This window comes from Schistocerca americana, chromosome 1 (genome assembly GCF_021461395.2).
Source record: "Schistocerca americana isolate TAMUIC-IGC-003095 chromosome 1, iqSchAmer2.1, whole genome shotgun sequence".
In the NCBI taxonomy this organism is placed as follows: Eukaryota; Metazoa; Arthropoda; class Insecta; order Orthoptera; family Acrididae; genus Schistocerca; species Schistocerca americana.
This window is the reverse complement of record NC_060119.1, coordinates 671,019,454-671,040,960: the sequence shown is the minus strand read 5'-3', so window position 1 is coordinate 671,040,960 and position 21,507 is coordinate 671,019,454.

The following is a 21,507-nucleotide window of genomic DNA, read 5'->3' as shown; positions in this document are numbered from 1 at the left end:
TGCCCCTGATTAATTTTATGTAGCCTTTACCCTTCAAATCGCTCCGTACTCATACTCCCATATGTTTTATGCAAGTAACTGCTTCCAGTCATGGTTCTACAGTTACGTAATCAAACAATAAAGGGTATTTCATGTATTCGCCATACTTCACATTTGTTTATGTTGATTGTGAATTGCCACTCCTTGCCCTAAGCGTCGATCCTCTATAGAGCCTGCTACATTTCGCTACAGTTTTTAGCTTTGCTGCTTCTCTGTATACAACAGCTTCTTCCACGAAAAGTCTCATGGAACTTCCGACGTTATCTACTGTGTCATTTATATACGGGGTGATTACAATTAAAGCTAAACTTTCAAAACGCCGTAGAAATAACACCACCGGCCAGAATAACGTCGAATTGCAACGGAATATTATCGGAGAAGAAGGAAAACGTATGGCAGTAGAAAAAAAAAATGTGAAAAGTGATCAATAGAAGGCGCTGTGTGCGTCAGAAGACGTAAATGAAAACACCTGTCATGCCCACTACCCACTGAAGTTGGTATAAACACGCCGGGTACACGGCTTTTCCTCATTTCGCGTTTGCGACGTTCGCCAAGACTGTCTCAATGCATGACCGCGGTCTGCTTGTAAAGCTGTGTTACAAGAATGATGATTGTGCACACGTCGCTGTGCAGAAGTTTGGGACACTGAAGGGTTTGAAAAAAGGCGTTGGTTTGATGACTGCCATGGGTCTGGAGAAAATTCTTCGGAAATTCTAAAAGAGGGGTACTTTTGGTGTGTAACCTGGTAGAGGGAGGAAACGAATTGATTCGACGTCAGTGGAAGCAGTGGCCACGGGAATGCAAGAGGAGACGAGTGGTGGTGTGCAAACGTGTAGTGCACGGAGAGTTGCCCGAACATTGGACGTAACCGTGAGCGCGGTGCGCAAAATCCTGCGAAACATCCTTCTTAAGTACACTTTCAAAATTACCTGTGTGCAATAGTCGCTTCCTGTTAACCTGCCCGCAAGAGAGACCTTTGCTTTAGAATTTCTTGCTGGCTTGGAAGTGGACAATGACTGGAAGTGGAAGATTTTGTGGACAGACGAAGCCCACTTCCATCTCACAGGATTTGTCAATACACAGAATTGTCGAATATGGGCAACGGAAAATCCACATGCAAATCAACCAGTACCACATCAGCCTAAAAATGTCACTGAGTGGTGCGGGTTTACGGCATCATTTATCACAGGGCTATATTTTTTGGAAGCGACAGGTGCTTCTGGTCCTGTTACCTTTGCCGTCACTGGTAAGCGCTATGAGTGTCTTTCGCGCAACAACGTCATTCGAGCTCTCCAACAGCGTGAATGTGTGGATGGGATCGTTTTTATGCAGGATGGCGCACTTCCGCACACTGCAAATCCAGTGAAGCAGGTGCTGAAGCGCCGTTTCGGAAATGCTAAAATTATCAGTCTCCATTTCCTACAGCCTGGTGGTTCCCATCACCTGATCTTAATCCGTGTGACCTCTGGCTGTGGGGCTGTCTGAAAGACGTTGTGTTCAGTGTTCCGATTGCAAACTTAGCTGCACTGAAGGCACGCATTGCGCAACACAATCTGAAACTTGTGGAACATACTGTTTCTCAATTTCAGCTTGTTGCAGAAAAAGGTGGCCAGCATATTGAACATGTTTTGCGCCAGTCACACGGAAATTAATAATCCGATTTGATTTTCACTGATGTAATGCGGTTTTTGGCCTCAGGACAATAAAAAACCGATGTGAGTGATGCTATTTTATGCGGTTTTTGGTCTCAGGACAATTAAAAACAGATTTTTCCCATCCGATGTGATATGTCCTTGCCGTGGTGGATGGGCTTACGTAACTAACAGTATCACACCCATACACCCACGAACACTGAGTAGTACAGTTTATGTAACGTCAGTTGTACACATTAGGCATTGTTGTATGATTCATTTGTCATATGTAGTCAACCACTATTAAATTATGATGTTTACAGAGCCATCCATTGCTACATTTTGTAGGTGTTTATTTTCCTTCTGCCATACGAACCGTGCGACTGCTACGGTCGCAGGTTCGAATCCTGCCTCGGGCATGGATGTGCGTGATGTCCTTAGGTTAGTTAGGTTTAAGTAGTTCTAAGTTCTAGGGGACTAATGACCACAGCAGTTGAGTCCCATAGTGCTCAGAGCCATTTGGACCATTTCTGCCATACGTTTTCCCCCTTCTCCGATAATATTCCGTTGCAATTTGACATCAGTCTGACCAGTGGTGTGACTTCTAGAGCGGTTTGAAAGTTTAGCTTAAATCAGGATCACCCTGTATTTTGTGAAAAGTAATGGTCCTGTAACGCCGCAAATGCATATCCTCCTATTTTCACCTATTGTATTATAAAGTTTTTCCTTATTTTGTTACCTGAAGATATGAGATTTCTGTGCCTTTATGTATTGTAATTGTTTTACTATTTTATTTACTATGCATTTATGTCGATGTGTAATTGGTTTGTGTTGTAAATATTATTTGTATTTTTACGCTGGGTCTTGTCTAGGGAAAACTATGCTATCGAACGAATACATCGATAGGTCGTGTGGAGAACCAAAATGTTTAAGATCTTTGGTAGTGTTAACTCTGCCGCGTGGAGCGCGGGCAGAGAGGGGGTGTGGCTGGAGTAGTGCAGTGGAGCAGGTGTGTTGTGTGACGCTCCCGCGAGTTGCCGCGCTTTCGGGGTTTGGCAGCATGTAATTGCGCTCGAATTGCTATGATAGTTTCTGACACGGTGTCGCGGACGGGAAGCATTAGCTGTCGCACATCAAGAGCCCGTTTCGCCTGGTGACCGTGTCGAGAAGAAGGCGCGCCAACATCCTGCTTCTGCAACAGCGACGGCCGACAATGAGTGACTGTCGCCACCTCCTCGATCGACGGCTTCAAACCTTCAATCAACCAACAAGGAAGACTGGAAGCACGTAAAGTTTTAGAACTGTATGGCAGACCTCAGCTTTTCAAACCGTTAAATTTTTCTCACTAAATTACAGCAACGTAGCATGAACCTTTGTTGCTCATTGTCCCAATTGCATTACCAAGCAGGCTCCCTTCCTTTTCCGGAACGAACCCGAGTGTCGTTGAAATTCAAACGCCACCATTAAAGTAATATCATTCCATTTCACTGCTTTAATTTCAAAGTTCATTTAAAGTATTCATAGCTGGCTGCAATATTTAGATTACACGAGCACAAATTAAGAGTGCGAGTTTTGTTACCATATTTTAGCTTACCTGTGACTGCAGCTCAGCTTGGTACGTACTAAATTTTACTATTGTTAATTGTTCAGAATCATTTAATTCAAGTTCAAAGTTAAATCTCTTATTTCTAAATTGCGTAGATTCAAGTAGCTTTTGAAATGATTGTTGAGGTAGCCCAAGACTAACCGTATTTTAATGAATTTCGTAGTGCTTCAGAAACAAAGTTCACTATTAATTTCAGTCACTAAATTAACTTTCAATTGTCCGGTTTTATTAATTCTTTTGCTAAATTAAGAGTGTAGCGAAATTTATTACTTCTGACAAACTTTCAGTTTTCACACTACACGTGTCAACCTTCAGTTGCCACGCTTCTAGTGCTAATTATATGTGTAATAACCTTTCTTTTTCAGTTACTATAGTAATTGTCCATAGGACTGGCGACCGTAATTTCCCCCAAATCTCAAATATCTAATTACCGCTAGTTAATTGTTAACGTAACGGCCGCACATTTACTTTCTTTATTAACTTTACCCCTTTTCAAAATTAATTTCCACCAGTTTCATTTGCATTTTTTCTTTCATTTAGATGTAACCCTTTCCGCCCTCTTTACCGACAGATTAACTTCGGTGACGATTGCTTTTTCCCAAATCTCCATTAGGTACACGCGGTTTAATTTTTCACTGTCATTAAGGTCGATAAGTGAGGGGGAGGTTACACGTATAACCTTCCCTTAGGGGTATACCAGAAGTTACCTTTGCATCTGTAAAAATCTCTCCGTTCAGAACGACATGCTGTGTTCTGTTTGCTGGAAACTTTTCTACCGAGTCACTCAGTTGGTATGATACTACCTAGGCTCGTTCATTACGCGTCAGTGCGGAACTGTATCGAATGCCTTCCGAAAGTCAAGGTTCATGGCATTTTCGTGTGAGCCTCTGTGGTGCTTTCTCGGTCCCGTGCACGAACATAACGAGTTGGGTTTCACACGATCGTTGTTTTCGGAACCCACGTTGGTTCCTTCAGGGGAGATTTTCTGCCTCCAAAAATGTAATACGCGAGCATAAAACATGTTCCAAAATTCTACAATCAACCGAGGTCAGAGGTATAAGCCTATAGTTTCGAGCACCTGTTTCGAAGACCCTTCTTGAAAACGGGAACGACCTGCAGTTTTGGTCAATCAGGAACGCTTCGCTCCTCCAGTGGCCTACGTCATTGTGCCGCTAGAACAGGAGCAAGCTTTTTCTCATACCCTACGTGGTATCTAACTGGCATCCAGTCAAGTCCTGTGGCCTTTCCTCTGATGACCGATTTCAGTTGCTTTTCTGCCCCATGCTCACTTATTTCGGTATGTGTTATTTTGTCGTTCGTGTGACAATTTAAATGAGAAACTAATATTCGACCTTCTGTAAAACAGTTTTGGAAAAAGGCTTTTAGTAATTCGGCCTTTTCTGTCTCAGCCTCCATTTCAGTGGCATTATGGTGTGCCCATATGGATGGCTTCGATCCATTTATTGATTTAGCATCAGACCAAAGCTTTCTCGGTTTTCAGTCGACAGACGGAATTATATTTTCGAATTCGTCGAACGCTTCAAGCATGGACCTCCATAGACTAATTTTGGCTTCGGTTACTTTTTGCTTGTTTGTGAGGCTTTGGCAATGCTTACATATGTAGCGAAACACTGTTTCCTTTCGTATTACGTTTCTGTCGAATCGTGATGGGTCTTTTCTACCCCTCTCAACATTGCTATGTATTTACTTGTCTAAAGCGTATTGTATGATGCTCTTGTACTTTGTCCATTGAAGCTCAACATTGCCAGCGACGGAGGGGAAATTTTCATGTTGACCTGTCAGGTAATGTGAAACCTTTTTCTTGTGGCTCTAGCTAAACAGAAAAAAATTCCTGCGTTCCTTTGATTTCAGTATTATTCAGTGATGCAGTATAGGCTTTAGTATCACTGATTCCCTGTTCTACATCGAGTCGGAAGTTCGGGCCTGTCACCAACAGGCGTAAGATGTTACTTTCACGACCACGTTTTGTAATTAACTGCTCAAGGCTATTTTCCTATAAGGCACTCGGAACAGATTTTCATATGGGGCAGTTGAATGGTGAAACACGTATGTAACATAGCAGCGATGGCGAGGCATTGTAGCATCTGTGACCAGAGAGTATGCGCTTGACCGCGCGAGTGTTGCGAGCGGTTCTCAGTCAGTAGCAGTCAGTCAGTCGTTGCTCAGTCTGTCGAGTAGTCGTTGCGAGTCTGTAGCTCTGTCTAGTTGAGAGCAGTACTCTGTTAGTAGTAGTCGTTGCGAGTCTGTTAGTAGTAGTCGTTGCGAGTACGCCAATAGTCGTCATGGAGAGCGGTCGGCAACACTGGTCAAGATGGTGAATAAGGTATACTGTTAATTAATATAATCATTAGATAATGAAAAATTTTATTTATTGTAACCATTCTCCAACAAGTTCCCCAATAATAATTTTTATTTCAAAAGCATTTTCTCGAAAATTTAATTTTTTATTGAACTAAAGATTTCGTTGCACTTCCCATTTCATTCCACTTCTTTTGAAGAAAAATTTCACTAGAATCACAAAAAAAGGAAATATTATTATTTGCAATGCAGTTCCTCCAAGCGGTGCGCAACAACAAGAGCAGATATGTGACATCGATTTATTCTGAGGTAAGACTTTAATTCTGATTGTTTTACACAGGGCCAAAGACCGATATTTCGGTTTAATTGAATTTCCTTATCACTGAATGGACTTTAATTTTTCATGAGGAATTTATATTTGAGTCAGATTGCGAATTTCACGTTTTTGGTTGCCATTGTCAGCACATTTTTGTGGGCGAGGTTACACTTGGTTCCCATTTCTATTGAGTATTGTCACTTTTTTATTTCTTTTAAAATTGCGGTGGGGAGGTTACACTTGGCGACACCCAGTCCAGGATCGTATTTCGTTGAGAGTCTTTTGAGCAACAGTCAGACATCTGCTCTTGTTTGCTTAGATATAATTAGGATTTAGCGCAACGCTTTTAATAATATTGTGACTTTCTCTCTACAGGTCAACGGCAATTTGTTGCTTTGTTGTATTTGTGTGTTGCTTTTGCATTTTGCTTATTTATTTTTCTGAAAAATTGTGACTATTGTAAAAATGCCGCGAAAGACTGTGAATAGTGTATCGCGAGGTATTTTGAATGAAATTACCGACTTAAACAACGTGGCCGATAGTAATTATGACACGCAGTGTGATGATGACAATCCTGCGTTCACTAACAATCAGTGCAATACAACCATTAATGATGACTTTCACCTTAATGATGAACAAACGAACTCAATTGTCTCGTCTGTTAACTTGACGACAATTGATGACGCAGAACGCTCTATTGTAATGAGCGCTGCAGAGCTTAACACACCCGATTCGGAAAACTCAAGTAATGTACAGACAAATCTGTCTAATGAAAATGAACAGATCACACAAAGTAGGGCGGATTTATTTAATTCCGGAACAGTGTCTGACAATGTACATCCGACTGACAAACCTTTTTCTAAATTACAGAATAACCAAATGGTTACAGAAAGTGAAACAATTCCAGATCCACCATTAAACAGCACAGATAACAGAGTAGATAATTTTGGCCGGGATCACATTATGGCAATTTTACGACTAATGACTGAAAGAATGGAAAACAATTTCAAACGAAATGAATTAATTAATGAAAGGTATAAACAATCGAATGAAGAACAAGACAACATTAATAAAAAAATCAAACAACTTAGTGAACGGAATGAACAGCTTGATGCAAAGATTGAAGCCATTGCCGCGCATTATTATGATAATAGAGGACAATTACGTGTGGATACTAAGACTTGTGCTAATAACAGTAATGAAAAAGTTGGCACTGTTGCACAAGAATCAAGTAGCACACGTGTAGACACAACAAAATCACATAAAGACGAGATTATTGCAGTCACCGAACAATGTTCAGCAAACGTAACACAGGTACACGAAATTAATGCAGTCACCGAACAATGTCCTAAAAACGCAGTACAGATTCGCGACGAAGATAATTTAGAGTCAGTGGAAGTTTTACACACTGTGAATACGGAAGTTGTTAATAAAAGTGAACGACACAACAACCAAATTGACGAAAGCAGTAAAGTAACAGAATTAACAATTATTTCAGTCACCAATACGTCTCAGAATCCGCCACGTTGCGAGCATTTGTCTGACTCACGCAGCGTGTATAATGTGAACAATTTACAGAGACTACGCGAATTAAAATCCGAAAAGCTACGCGACTTAAAATCTGAAAAGCTACGTAACTTGATGTACGAAACGACACAGACGAACAGATTCACATACAAACCTGAACGTGTTCTCAAACTCGGTGACGAGAACATAGATTATGAGCAATTTTTATCCGCAAGAAAATGTAAGGAATTTAATAATGACAGCGTACAGGTACACGCTTTGCACTGTATACGACAATTTACCTTTGTACTTTCAACGCTATTACCTGTAATGCAGAAACTAGCTTTGAACCAGATGCGACAATTTGCTATTGCATTTTCATCAGCATTGCCTGTAATGAGGAAATTTGAATTAGCACGGATACAACAATTTGCCTTTGAAATTTTACCGCTATTGCCTGTAACGCAAAAGCTAAAATTGATTTGCAGTGCGTAATTGACCTCAGGGGATTCATTACGCTTTAATGAATATGTGCCGTAGCGAGCATAGGGCCCCGAGCTGTAGTAGTGCTATTTCATCTTTAGTTTTCTGCACTGCTGCCTTTTCTTCTACTATCCTTTATATCTATCAAAACTGCTCTTTAACTATTGCTCTACCTAGAATTAAGAAACATTGTACTGAAAACCCGATTTGACAAACTTTTACCGAATGTGACAATTTTCAGTAGGCACTCCAGAACCAGCGTAATTTTAATAACGGATAAAATCGTAATCATCAGTATGTGTAAAATTAACAGCAAACGCATTTTTTTGGTAACAATAGACGTTTTCCACCACAATAACATGAAAGTCAACCGCTTAACATACCTAACAAACAATGGAATACACAAGGTCAACCAGGCTTTAATGTTTCGCCGCGTGGACGTATAGCCCCAGGTCCAACAAATAATAACGCATGGCAGCAAAGAAATAACTACGTACCGACAACACACTATTTCAACTCGCATCGCAATGCGCCGTATAGAAATTACTATCAGGACAGACGTAAAAAGAATGATGAGCACAATTTTCAGCGTACATTTAATAACAGTCGATCTTATGAGCAGCAACAACATCAGCAACAACAAATAATCATGAATGGAACAGACAATAGGTGTCATCCATAGCGTAACACGTCAGTATGAAATAACAGAACAGTTCATATAGTGGATATGCCACAACATTCTCCCGTAAATAATAGCATGTACGACAGAATTTAACCAGATACAGCACAGATTGCATATTACAGTAACGCAAACATTACTTTTGACACGCAGAATTTTGTTCACGAGAATGTTATTTGAAACATGCTTTGTTGAATGCACCACTTTTATCGCACCCAGATCTTACTAGAAATTTTTCCATTGCCACTGACAGTTCGAACACCGCTTTGGGCGTGCATATTTTCCAGGAAATTGAAGAAGATGGTTCTACAGTAATTAAAAACATCGCATTTGCAAGTCGCATTTTGTCACCTGCTGAACGAAATTATTCCGTTACAAAACTGGAAACATTATGTGTTGTATGGGCTTTCACGAGATTTAGGCACTTTCTTTATGGCAGACATACCACCGTTTACATAGACCATAGAGCTATACAATTTTTGCTTTCAGCTAAATTTACTCACGACAGATTAAGCAGATGGAAACTTTATTTACAAGAATTTAATTTTACAATAGTTCACATTCCCGGCACACAAAATGTTATAGCAGACGCACTATCGCGTTCTCTCGGCAACAATCAGCAAGACGTAGCAACCAACTTCTGCAAAACAAATTTCAGTGTCATGTACATTCAGCATGTTGCATTTGAAAACTTTATTTCATCGTCATTACAGGACATAGCAAAGGAACAAAATAAAGACAATGTGTGGAAAGAAATTAAACACCTATGGCAAGATAGGAAAAATGTTACGATTAGGAACCATTACACTGTACGCAATGACATTTTGTTTCGCCGCTCTCATCCTGACAGCAACAATTGGTTATTATGCATTCCTGACGAACTGGTCAACAAATTAATTTGGTACACTCATTTAAGCTACGCACATTACGGAGCACGAAAATGTTTTCTTATACTGAGACAGAACTGTTATTTTACTAACATGGAAAAACGTATACGACGAGTTTTAGCGTCTTGTAAAATTTGCCAAAAAGCTAAATCAGACACCACTTCACATATTCCTCCATTATATCCCATTATACCTGTTAAATTAAGACACATGGCCGCAGTAGACATTTTTGGTCCGATTCCGAGAACTAACAGAGGTTTTTGCTACATTTTTGTCGCTGTTGAGCTCACTTCAAAATTTGTTACTTTCACTCCGTTACGCAAAGCTACTGCTAAAACTATTTCGAAAGCATTTGTAAAACATTTTCTGTTTCATGTAGGGCATGTGATGAAAGTAATTTCTGACAATGGATCTCAATTTCGTAGTAGCGTATGGACACGCATGTTACGAGCCAGAAACATTTCTCCGATCTATATATCCAAGTACCACGCTTCTTCGAACCCTTGTGAAAGATTAATGAAAGAAATTGGTAAGCTGTGCCGAATATACTGCCACAAAAGACATATTGATTGGGATACACACATACTCTCATTCCAAGATGTAATTAATTCCATTCCAAATGAATCCACTATGCTATCTCCGACTGTTATACTGAAAAACGTTGAACCACCGAACAAAATTAAAGAATTAATAGAATTTCCCAAAAGTCGTCGCCTACGACACCACGAAATAATTGACATTGCGCTGAAGAACATCAAACGTGCCGCAGAGCGCCGGAGAAGACAGCAAAAACAGGTTTGTAAACGCCGAGACTTTCACGTTGGACAGAAAATATTAGTGCGTACACACTATTTATCCAGCAAATTAAAAGGTAAGTGCAGTAAATTTGAACTTCTATACGCAGGTCCATATCGGATTCGCAGCATCCCTCACCCCAATGTTGTACACGTCGAAACTTTGAGAACCAGAAAATCGAAAGGCAATCACCATATCTCAAACATTAAACCGTTTATTGAGTGAAACCACTGTATGATTCAACACACTATGATGCCATTTACTAATGCAATTATTTCACGTGACTAATTACTGATGATTATCGTATTTTTTCTTGGCAAGTGCCCGGCAAGGTAAGGTTAGCAGGTCGCTCTTCTTGTCGTTACACATCAGACCGTGCATATTTTTCCAGATGAATTTACACATTTACGACTATTTCTGCAATTATATTTATGTGACTACTTATTGATGATTATCGTATTTTTTCTTGGCAAGTGCCCGGCAAGGTAAGGTTAGCAGGTCGCTTTTCTTGTCGTTACACATCAGACCGTGCACATTTTCCATTTTTTTGTGTATATGACTGTACTCCAGTTTTGTTTGTATGCACTATGAAATAGTTAAGATATAACACACACCAGTCGACTTTGACATTTTTTTTGCCTTATGACATCTCAACATCGTGACTGTTTCACATTTTTTTTTGCTGCTGCATTGTATTATTCTGTGTACATTTTTGCATCTGAACACTGTCAACGTCTTTAACATATTACGTTTTCTGTCATGTTATGCTGTATGGCTAATTGTGTCACCATAAACCAGTCATTATTTAGTGGGTATATGATTTAAATGCAAGACATTAATCTCTGCTCATCAATTTCAGAAAGAAATGATGCATGTAAGAAATAAATTCAACAGAAATGGGAATTTCACCTACGGAATAAACGAAAGGAGATGTGATAACTTTATGAGGAAGAGTAAATGGATCAGGATTAACAAACATTAACACGAATATACTATACTCATCACAGAATAGCAGTCTTAACTAATTTTTTCTTTCAGAATACAAGGTGATTGATGCAGGCTGTCAGACTGAACTACATATCTTAGTTTTAGTGATGAAATATGCTAGAGATAAGGAATAGTTATGTAATGAGTAATGAGGTGATATTTTGCAGATGATAGTGAATACTGATGAATAATGATGAAGGATATGGTATTATGAATAATGAAGTTTTTCTTTACAGGTGATGATAATGGTGAAGTTATGATGATATGGATAATGAAGTTTTTCTTTACAGATGAGGATAATGTTGAAGTTATGTATTTATGCTATGTAGTTATTTAGGTATTTGTTGCAGTTTGCTTTGACAGCAGGTGTTACATTGCATAGTAGGATGACTGAAAGTTTTGGAAAGGACAGCTATGGAATACATTTTTATACACACTTCACTACCTGTTAATTCGAAGTTCACTACTTTTCAGCATAGTGTGCGTTTCCTCTTTCCGGTCAATAATCCATTTTGTATTTTTTTCAGGAGAAGCTTTTCATGATACTTGCTAAACCTGTTACTTATTATACCTGTTCTAGTACTTGCATTTTTTTTGTACTTTACCCATTTGTGTTTATCATTTATAAATGTGATCACATATAATGCCTTGTTACATAACCTTGCTACAGCTGACTCATGACGAATGACGTTAACTATCCTCATTTGCAGCAATAGGTCAAAAACAAATAGTGTTATGCCTCAGCAATCAATTATCGATCCCAACGCAATGCATTGCTAAAAGAGGTATTACCAGTCCCACATAATGTCAACAGTTTATGATAATTCTGAATAATACTGATCAACTCTGAATAGTATGTCACTTGAGTAATGACTTCTTAATGAGACTATATTCAAAATGATGCTTTGTCACTAGCTAATAACTGCCACTGTTTATTGTAATGATACCACTTATAATGCCTGTGATTATTAATGATTTGACTGTAATTAACTGATTTTTAATAATGACTTCGTAATAACCTGAATAATACTGAAGATGATTCTATTCAATACTTGCTGGCCACTGAGTGCCAATAATTGTCACTTGAAGAATTGTGATTAATTATGCCATTGATTAGCTCTTGTTTCCAATGTTGATACTTTGTAACCAGAAAAGAATGTGACTGTTTAATAATGCTTTGTAATTAATTAAGGCTAATAATTCTTACTATATTGAAATGACAAATGATTAATTAATTAACTGTAATTAGACAAATGATTAATTAACTGTAATTAGGAAAAGGCTAATGATTATTATTGGAATGACAAATGATTAATTAACTGTAATTAGACAAATGATTAATTAACTGTAATTAGACAAATGATTAATTAACGGCAAATGATTAATTAACTGTAATTAGACAAATGATTAATTAACTGTAATTAGGAAAAGGCTAATGATTATTATTGGAATGACAAATGATTAATTAACTGTAATTAGGAGAAGGTTAATGATTCTTAATTATACTCTGTAACTGAAAAGAATGCGATTATTTCATAATGCTTTGTAACCAGGAAAAGAAGGCTATTGATTCTATGTACAACAATTAATGAACATTTTTCTGTAATACTACATACTTGGTACAGAAATGTTCAATAACTGGGCTATGAATGCCACAAACTACTAATTAAGTCTGTAATTGTCAATATTATGTGACTTGATGTCCTTCACCTCATAAGCTGACTACCCTGAATTATTGCAATGTCCATTTGTCCTGTCTATCCCAGTGATCATGGAGCACTATATTTGGTTTTGCACTAATTCTACGTTGGTGTGCCTTGTAAGAGTGTGGTGTTGACACGACATGCTGTCCACCACCATGAGCGATGAAGACATTATTATGGTCCCACTGTTTGGTGTACCTAATGTACTGCCAAAATGAAAACATGGAACATTACTACGACAGTTCAGTGTCTTGGCTACACTGATAAATTCTGATGGGAAAAGAACTTCAAGTTGTGTCACTTGGTGTTGTACTTCTGTGGAAAGATATGGACTTTCAGAGCAGCTGTGTGCAATCTAAAGTGCTACAACCATGATGCAATCCTTCCCTTTCCTATCCTGATTCTTGTCACATAAAGAAAAAATTTTTTGGTAACATCATTTATGTTCATAGGTTATACATTTTTCGATTCGCTGAACTCCAATGCGAGTACACTTATGTCACTTGTCAACATAATATTTTTTGCCAGTCTGTTCATTTGTTCTGAATATGCTAAAGAATTTTCAGTGCCTGTGCACTTTATTATCTGTCAAATAATTTGTATATACATTTTTCTGATTTGCTACTATGTTTTGTACTCACATTTTGTCTTTGTCTGATATATTTTGTACTTAGTGCGTGTGCACAACATTTAAATACTCTGTAAGTTGTAGAATTTTGTTAATTAAAGAAAAATTTTGCCGCGCTTGGCAAGTCCAAATGACTCACCATCGCTGCCAAATTTTTGCCCCCCCAGTGGAGGGTTATGAAACACGTATGTAACATAGCAGCGATGGCGAGGCATTGTAGCATCTGTGACCAGAGAGTATGCGCTTGACCGCGCGAGTGTTGCGAGCGGTTCTCAGTCAGTAGCAGTCAGTCAGTCGTTGCTCAGTCTGTCGAGTAGTCGTTGCGAGTCTGTAGCTCTGTCTAGTTGAGAGCAGTACTCTGTTAGTAGTAGTCGTTGCGAGTCTGTTAGTAGTAGTCGTTGCGAGTACGCCAATAGTCGTCATGGAGAGCGGTCGGCAACACTGGTCAAGATGGTGAATAAGGTATACTGTTAATTAATATAATCATTAGATAATGAAAAATTTTATTTATTGTAACCATTCTCCAACAAGTTCCCCAATAATAATTTTTATTTCAAAAGCATTTTCTCGAAAATTTAATTTTTTATTGAACTAAAGATTTCGTTGCACTTCCCATTTCATTCCACTTCTTTTGAAGAAAAATTTCACTAGAATCACAAAAAAAGGAAATATTATTATTTGCAATGCAGTTCCTCCAAGCGGTGCGCAACAACAAGAGCAGATATGTGACATCGATTTATTCTGAGGTAAGACTTTAATTCTGATTGTTTTACACAGGGCCAAAGACCGATATTTCGGTTTAATTGAATTTCCTTATCACTGAATGGACTTTAATTTTTCATGAGGAATTTATATTTGAGTCAGATTGCGAATTTCACGTTTTTGGTTGCCATTGTCAGCACATTTTTGTGGGCGAGGTTACACTTGGTTCCCATTTCTATTGAGTATTGTCACTTTTTTATTTCTTTTAAAATTGCGGTGGGGAGGTTACAATGGCTACGATTACACAAAAATAAAAATAAAATATTACACACCAGTAATGAAAGGTTTATAGTTGTGAAATATCTGATCAGATGCAATGTGAATACATAAAATGTTTGTACATTGAACGGAACCAGCACTGAACATGAACATTAGATGATGATATGATGCTTTCGCAACAGATAAGCCGTCTTATAAAACGAAAGCAAACAGTGCTATGAGTAAGTCTCTGGAACGAACATCTACAGGAACTGTGAAGGATATAAAACCAACAAAGTATGCTGTCATACCATATACAGATCCACTTTAGTATAAAATATCCAACCTATTAAAAAAGAGTAGTCGAAATCAGCTTTTTCACTAGTAACGAACTTCAAGAAAGAGTTGTACACACACATCGATTCATTAGCATTCCCCCAAAGAAGATCATAAATTTATAAGTTGAACTTCAATAAATGTCCATATTCTACAATAGCAGAACAGTGTTCAAATGGTTCAAATGGCTCTGAGCACTATGGGGCTTAACATCTGTGGTCATCAGTCCCCTAGAACTTAGAACTACTTAAACCTAACTAACCTAAGGACATCACACACATCCATGCCCGAAGCAGGATTCGAACCTGCGACCGTAGCAGTCGCGCGGTTCCGGACTGCGCGCCTAGAACCGCTAGACCTCCGCGGCCGGCAGCAGAACAGTGTCAACGTTTGGAAAGAGGTATAAGGAACACCTTTACACCCTGTAACTGAATAACAAGAAAATCAATATTTCCACTTATCTTGCAGAAAATAATCATACAAAAGGTAATACAGGAAACAGCTTGCAGAGATTACACATTACACATGCGATAACTTGTCGCTGGGGACGGTGTTTACTGTGTCACTGTCTATTTGTATTTCGAGGCTAGTTAAATGTTGTTAAATGGTGTTACATATCCTTCTTTGAATTATCAACGTATTTTAATAGTGCCTAATTAGTGATTTCTCTGTTGACTTCTACATGTGGCAGCAGGAAAGCTTTTGAGTGTCTTGTGTTCAGAAATAGCTTCGCAAGGTGTTTCATCTCTGCTAAATGTATCTAAGTGTTTTATTATTCTTTCAGATATATCGCCGGTTTAATTAGCGGATTTAGCGTTTGTCTACTCGGACACGTGATGATGCGCGATTATAGTGGCTGTTGCAACAGCGGCTAGCTTTTGGCTGTCTCACAAGCGTGTGTCTCTTCTGTCTTTTCTGAATGTTTCCCCATCTTTGTAGCACATAACTAGTTATTTGTCCGGTAACACGTTAGGTAACTACGTACTGCAACTGTCATTCATTATATTGTTTCTCCTGTCCACTCATGGGTAGCTTGCTCAGTCCCTTGTAAGAATATTGTGCTCCTTTGTGGCGAGTTGCAAGTTTGCAGACTAATTTCTGTCTGTCAGCGTATGTGGGTTAATGTTCATACAAATATTGCCGATTTGTGCATCAAGAATTACGATAAATGCTAATGTGGGTTCACCCCTGGTGTAAAATTTCCAGCGAGAGAATTTCACTTTGTAATCGATCCTGTGAATTAATTAGATTGAATTATCCCTTTTTTCCTATTCCTGCTTGTCAGCACGTCCGAACAAAATGCAAGAGAGCATATTGCAACGGCCTACATGAGTATCGACCTTCAAGATTCAGCTCAACGACATAAAAGAGACCAAATGGGACAACACTCTTCTACTGTTCACAAGTACATATGACAAGACGACGGTCAGACCACCACATTACACGATCTGCCACGTAGAGTGGGTAATTCCCAGTGACTTTGCCAACTCTACAAGGTGCTACGCGCTAGTAACATGCCAGTCTGAGTCTGCACATTGAGGTCCACTTCTTTGTAGACGCCTGCAACCATAGTTGGATCCACGACAGTCACCTGTCTCCACCGACCGGCGCCAACATAGTCACCTGAACAATCTGTAACAATCATCACAGTTTGCCTCACCACCGCGCGGTGTCCGCTCATTATTTCACCGCCACAGTGTTACATCTTCTGGCTTCACGCACCACCAACTTCTGTCGGACCACTGCTTGGCCGTACGTCACAGTATCGCCAATCTGTCGTCTCCATACGCCTAAAATAGACCCGGGGCCCAATACTGCCTATATAATACGGTACCTTACGACTCATTTTATTAACAGCATACGGATACAGCTACAGGCAGGAACACGCTACTACGAGAAAGAAAGTACCTCTGTACTATATGAAATGCGTCACCACTTTTGTTATCAGGTGAATTAGTGCGACTCGCTCATAAGGAAGTGGATATGTAACAATGTAATTCAAGAAAGTTATTTGACAGCACGTCAAGAAACGGTCTGAATGTAAAGGAACTTTTGAGAACAGCCATTTTTATAAAACCTGCCATTCAGCTTATTAAATCGAATACAGCTTTCATACATGTATATGTAGAAACAGACTAATCGTTTACTAGAACTGTTATACTTTGTTATGACAAATTTGGTGACAACGGATGTACTTGCAGTGCTCTTGGGTTCACAGGTGGCGCTGAAGACTTGGCCAAAATTGCTCCACTGCGGTCAAAAATACCTATAATGGGGTTTCTCACTCTTCTGGTAACTGTTTTGAGTCAGAATTGAAAAATTCAAACTGTCGGACCCAATTTCGCGAAAAGAGTCTCGAAAAAAAAAAATCAATGAAGTGGACAAAAAATGTTTTTGGTGATCATTTATAATTGTAATAAAATGGGTTCAAATGGCTCTGAGCACTATGTGACTTAACTTCTGAGGTCATCAGTCGACTAGAACTTAGAACTAATTAAACCTGTCTAACATAAGGACATCACACACATCCATGTCCGAGGCAGGATTCGAATCTGCGACCGTAGCGGTCGCGCAGTTCCAGACTGAAGCGCCTAGAACCGCTCGGCCACTTTATTTAGTCTATAACCAAGTCCGCAGTACTCAAACGGCACTGCATTTTCACTTCGGAACCTCAGAAGGGGTAAGTAAATTATTCGTAATTGTGTGTGACAAGCAGGGTGATCAGCTAACCAGTTGCAGATATAGGTATTTGTTAACAATCCTTGACCAAGGTGAGAGCAATTATTAAGGGCTAACCTTCAGTGGGAACGATTTTTATTGGTATTTTGTTTGGTATTACTAACAGCCACACAAACCACGTTACTTGCTCCGAAATTTGTCGTCGCCAATATGTGATTTTATGTGTGGATGTAATTCTGAAGACAATTTTAAAATTGTTGAAACCATGGTCAAATGTTGTTAACAAACCTGTGTATCTGCAACTGGATGGCTGATTTTCTCAAATCATTTATTTACATTCACCGTTGCTTTACAGCAGCTATGTTCCAAATTTTATGTGATATAACTATGGCCGGCCATGGTGGCTGTGCGGCTCTAGGCGCTACAGTCTGGAACCGCAGGACCGCGACGGTCGCAGGTTCGAATCCTGCCTCGGGCATGGATGTTTGTGATGTCCTTAGGTTAGTTAGGTTTAAGTAGTTCTAAGTTCTAGGGGACTGATGACCTTAGAAGTTAAGTCCCAAAGTGCTTAGAGCCATTTTTTTGATATAACTAGCCGGCCGAAGTGGCCGTGCGGTTAAAGGCGCTGCAGTCTGGAACCGCAAGACCGCTACGGTCGCAGGTTCGAATCCTGCCTCGGGCATGGATGTTTGTGATGTCCTTAGGTTAGTTAGGTTTAACTAGTTCTAAGTTCTAGGGGACTAATGACCTCAGCAGTTGAGTCCCATAGTGCTCAGAGCCATTTGAACCATTTTTTTTGATATAACTATTTTTAATTCAAACAAATGTATGTAATCATCCAATTAGTTTTAAAGCAAGTACTCATTCGTAACTAAGTGAGGTCAAACAGACTACAATGTCCGTTGCATGAAATGTGGAGGCGAGGTTTTTGTTGCCCATGGAGGGAAACAGGGCATAGAGTAAGAATCACAAGCAGCATACACGAATTGGAAGATACTAGCGCCGCATCTTCTAGAAGTTTAACGGACTTCTTTTCTCTCAAATGGAAGTAGAGACTTTGAAAGCAATACTGAATGTGAAAGTTAATTTGAACTACAATTGCTCGCAGTTCTGTGACTTCTTAAACTTAGAGGGAAGTAAACTTCTGGTGAACCATATTCATTCATCACAGAAGTATGGGGGCACGAACAACCCAGTGTTCAATGCTAGGTGTAGTTACCCAAGCATGTGTTTTGTCCTGTTTACTAATTTTCAAGAATTAATTGTATTGTAATTATACAGTAACTGTGGTTGTGCCTATCTTTCATATTCTATCTGTCATATTATCACTTTGGGCTTACTATCCGTGGCGTTATCAGCTTTAATAATTTGTAACAGTTACAAAGCACTGTTGCATCCCGGGCAGTGAGCAGTTATAAAACTGGTCCCAGGTCCGACTCCCAGGAATAAGGTCACCTTACCTGAGCACAGACATCTGATGTCACTTAGCTACGAAAACCACACCCGCGTTTATTCTGTTCTACTTCAAAAGGAATTAAAGAAACGGGAGTTGACTGGCGCTGTCTTGTTGGCGGCTTCCTCGTGTGGTCAGTTGTTTCCTGTCTTAACAGGCACAGCAGGAAATAGTGTCTGCGTCAACTTGGGCGAGTTCCACTTCCGTCTCCTTACCGTTACCCGCATCTGTCAATCCATTTGAATGTAATTCATTCACTTTCAACACGGTGGCAGGCGTCTGTCATGTTCTTCAAAACGGACTGATTTAATAAGAACAGAAGAGGTCTAGCGACCGTCAGTTTTCAAGACTATAGTTAATGTTAATTTCTAATGTCTACATTTAGAGTCCCATTTCCACATTCATAAATATGCTACAGACCATCTCTTCATGTTCTGCTGTTACAAGGTTCCGTACGCTGAGAGTGCTTTTATAATGTATCCACCATTCAGTCCGTGAAGTTCAACTGACACTCGCACATGGGCTAAATAAATGTTAGTTGCAACAGTCAGTACAGTGGTAATACAAGTGCCACCGTTACTACGCATAAACGCGCTTTCACCATTTATTAGTCCGCAGCTCGTGGCCTAATGGCTAGCATTGCTACCTTTGTATCACGTTGTCCCTGGTTCGATTCCCCACCGTGTTGGCGATTTTCTCTGCTGGCGGACTGGGTGTTTGTGTTATCCACATCAAATGGTTCAAATGGCTCTGAGCACTATGGGACTTAACTTCTGAGGTCATCAGTCCCCTAGAACTTAGAACTACTTAAACCTAACTAACCTAAGGACATCACACACATCCATGCCCGAGGCAGGATTCGAACCTGCGACCGTAGCGGTTTAGTGGTTCCAGACTGTAGCGCCTAGAACCGCTTGGTGGCCGGCCGCGGTGGTCTAGCGGTTCTAGGCGCGCAGTCCGGAACCGCGCGACTGCTACGGTCGCAGGTTCGAATCCTGCCTCGAGCATGGATGTGTGTGATGTCCTTAGGTTAGTTAGGTTTCAGTAGTTCTAAGTTCTAGGGGACTGATGACCACAGATGTTAAGTCCCATAGTGCTCAGAGCCATTTGAACCATTTGAACCAGAACCGCTTGGCCACCCCGGCCGGCTGTCCGCATCATTTCATCATCATTCGTGAAGGTGGCGACCCTAGACTGTGTAAAGACTGGGAGTTTGTACGGGCACTGATAACCGCGCCGTTGAGCGCCCCGCAAACCAAATATCATCATCATCATCATCAACCATTTATCTGTTTGAATACAATCTCAAACATTTAAGTTGAGATACATTCAACGTAAGAAGCATATTGCTTGTTATCTCCCTGTACATACCGGTCGCATTGACGTCAAGTTTTAACTCACATACAAAGAAATGATGACTGAAATTCTTCTGGATGTTGTACCGTATCATTATATAAAGTACTTTAATTATGAACAGTAGAACAAACGTCTTGCACTAAGGAAAGCCATAGAAATACGGTCGAAACTTATTTGATACAAAGACGCTGTACAACGCACAGAAGAATTTTAATTACGATGACACCTGCCGTAAAAGCTTACGCAGTTACACCAACAATGGTTGCTGTTTCAAAGGAGTCAGCTGCTTGTGTTTCTGTTCACAATTTTTTTTTCTGTACAAATTTATGCCGTGCCTGTGTCGTAGAGGCAACACATGACGCAAAGGTCGATTTTTTTTTCTACTGCGTCCGATAAGAAGTATAAAGTACGATACTCAGTAACTTCAAATTCTCAACAATCCGACCGATACAAAAAAAGAAAAAAAAACCTCTCTGTGGTGTATCCATTCTGCACGACAACCGATGGAGATCACCAAGCCGGCCGCTGTGGTCGAGCGGTTCTAGGCACTTCAGTCCGAAACCACGCGGCTGCTACGGTCGCAGGTTCGAGTCCTGCCTCGGGCATGGATGTGTGTGATGTCCTTAGGTTACTTAGGGTTTTAGTAGTTCTAAGTCCAGGGGACTGATGACATCAGATGTTAAGTCCCTTAGTGCTTAGAACCATTTGAACCAAGAGCAGCACATTTTGTACTACCATTGTGATATCTATCACTTCCAAATATTTACTTTCTACAAAAAGAGCGAGTAAAAAATTTAACCGGACATAGAGGGTGCTCCACTGAACAATGTGGGGAACCTGGGTTCGGAGACTCCAGCGTAAGGAGATAATAGGAATAAAATCACATTACTGTATCCTTTTTTTTTACATTAGTTACAGTTACCTGCAAATACCATAACGAACGCAATGAACATACCATTTGTACTGTATCTTTCAAAGTGTGCTGAAACTGACGGCCATCGACCTCTATGCAAGCATGACATCAGCGAACAAGAGTTTGAGGCACCCTGACAAATATCCCTGGTGTGTTTTGAATCACATCATGGGCAGCTACAATTCTGGCAACCAATCCCATCTCATTATCCAGTGGCGTCTCTTACACAAG